General features: G+C 29.2%; 1 pseudogene; it reads right to left on the reverse strand.

Annotated features, from left to right (window-relative positions):
- Positions 1-1,488: 1,488 nt before the first annotated feature.
- The window catches only part of LOC107030356, an 8,093-nt pseudogene continuing 7,018 nt past the window's right edge, over positions 1,489-2,563 (reverse strand).

Genomic DNA, 2,563 nt, shown 5'->3' on the forward strand with positions numbered 1-2,563 from the left:
CTCAAACAGCAATCCAAGTTATTCATTATCATCATAACAAGCAAATCTCATATTAAAACATACTTACGATACTTTTTGAAGTAACCTTGTTTTATCATAACTATGCTACTTTGATTAAGGACTAGTCCCTCTTTAGATATTTTACTATTCATTGAAGAGTACTTCTTTACTAGTTATTCATTATCATCATAACTAGCGTATCTTATATTAAAACATACTTACGATACTTTCTTGAAGTAACCTTGTTTTATCATAACTATGCTACTTTGATTAGGGACTAGTCCCTCTTTAGATATTTTACTATTCATTAAAGAGTACTTCTTTACTAGTCCAAGACAAGTCATTACCCATGAATTACTATTTACCAATTTAAGACTATCAAGGAAAACCACCTCATGATGCACCTCAAATATTAAGAAAATTCACCATATATATATATATATATATATATATATATATATGAAGGGTTTGTACATGTAAATATATTTTTAGCTAAAAGCTATCCTTTCTTGGAATTAAGTGACCTTTGTTGTCAAACACTTTCTTTAACGGAAAATATGATAAACACTTTTCAAAGTAATTTTTCTTTGAATTAAATGAATGTAAATATGCATTCATTTAGATCTAGCATAAATATCTTAAGATGACACACAATTGAAGTTAGATAATACGATAGTTAGATTTGATATAATCTACGAAATATCGACAGAAACATATCAAATGTATTATGATATAAACATCGACTTTCCTTTATAAAATCATTAATTTTCTAAAATCGAAATTATCAATTGGTCTGAAACCTACTAAATACAAAATTATATTATCTTTTTATGTCATTTACATGGTGACACAAATCAAAAAGTGACACAAATAAGCCAATGCTTTAAAACAATTACTTGTAGTAGCCTTAATTTTATTACAAATGACATAAATGAATTCATGTTATAAACATATAATAAAAAATATATAGTTCTAGTGCAATGAAGTGAATGAAGCTCCGCGAAATCATCCAATTCATCCACTCTATCCCTCTGAATGCTCCAAATATAACCTTGTATATTTACATGCAATATTATTAGACATTGTTTAAAATTGTTTGATATTTTGAGAAGTATTACATTTGATAAATTTATTATCGTGATCAAATTTATTTATATTTTTTACTCTTATAACACAAGATTTATATTATTATGATGATCAAATGGATTTACTCAAATATTCATGTTATATCTTTTTATATTTTCTTTTGTTGTTGTTTGCTATTTGTTAATCAATTTAATTCTATTTTTTCATGACCTATTACCTTTTTTTTGCATCTTGATATATTGCTTATGAAATTTATGAATAAATTAAATAAAAGTGACTTAATAAGATTAGTGGAATTATGTAAATTTTTTTGGGATAATTGTATATAATAGCAAACTTATAATCTAAAATAAATGGAGTAGATACTGTTTGATTTAATTGTGTCCCATAGCAAACGTTTGTTTATGTAACTAACCTGCAAGTAATATGACGGCAACATTCACTAAGTTGAACAAAAGAGTGACACTTAGGACACCTCTGCCATTTTTCACCCTCACCAAGCTTACCAAAAGCGACGTCGTCTTCATCTCTCAATGCCCCACTCTCCTTGCATTGAAATCCAGCATGCTATGGAATCTTGCACTGAAAGCAAAATAATCTCTTGCAATTTGGGCACTTTGATCCTGGTTGCAACGCCACCGCGTTCATCCAAAATTAAAGCAGAGCAGTTCAGATTAGGGCAGTAACACCGCGTCAACCCTAAACACTACTAAAAAAAGGCCAAAAAGAGACCTAGAAAAGAGACCTCACGAGGTCTCTTTTCGGAAAAAAGAGACCGAAAAAGAGACCTCAACGCTAGGTCAGTAAAATGCAGGTCACTTTTTTACAGACACCTCATGAGGTCGCCAAACGGAGACCTCACGAGGTCACAAACAAATTATCTGATTTTTTACAAAAAAGAGACCTCATGAGGTCACTATTGTATTATTTAATTTAATTTTATATTTTTTATATAGAGACCTCATGAGGTCACAAATTTATTATATTATTTAATTTTATATTTTAATAAAGAGACCTCATTAGGTCGCTAAGATATTATTTAATTTTATTTTATATTATTTTAAAGTAGAGACCTCATGAGGTCTCTGTTCTGCATTTATTTTTGGAGACCTCGTGAGGTCTCCATAATGAAATTTACGAAAAATATTATGCAGAATAGAGACCTCATGAGGTCTCTTTTCTGCATTTATAAAATATAAAATGTTAATTAGAGACCTGATGAGGTCTCTATTATGAAGTAGCTGAAAAAATTAATACAAATTGGAGACCTCATGAGGTCTCTTTTCTGCATTTATAAAATAGAAAATGGTAATTAGAGACCTCATGAGGTCTCTATTATGAAATATCTGGAAAAATTAATGCAAAAAAGAGACCTCATGAGGTCTCTATTATGAATTATCTGGAAAATTAATGCAAAAAAGAGACCTCATGAGGTCTCTTTTTCTGGTAAAAAACTGGCAGAAAATTATTATTTCTG

Source organism: Solanum pennellii, chromosome 9 (assembly GCF_001406875.1).
Source record: "Solanum pennellii chromosome 9, SPENNV200".
Classification (NCBI taxonomy): Eukaryota; Viridiplantae; Streptophyta; class Magnoliopsida; order Solanales; family Solanaceae; genus Solanum; species Solanum pennellii.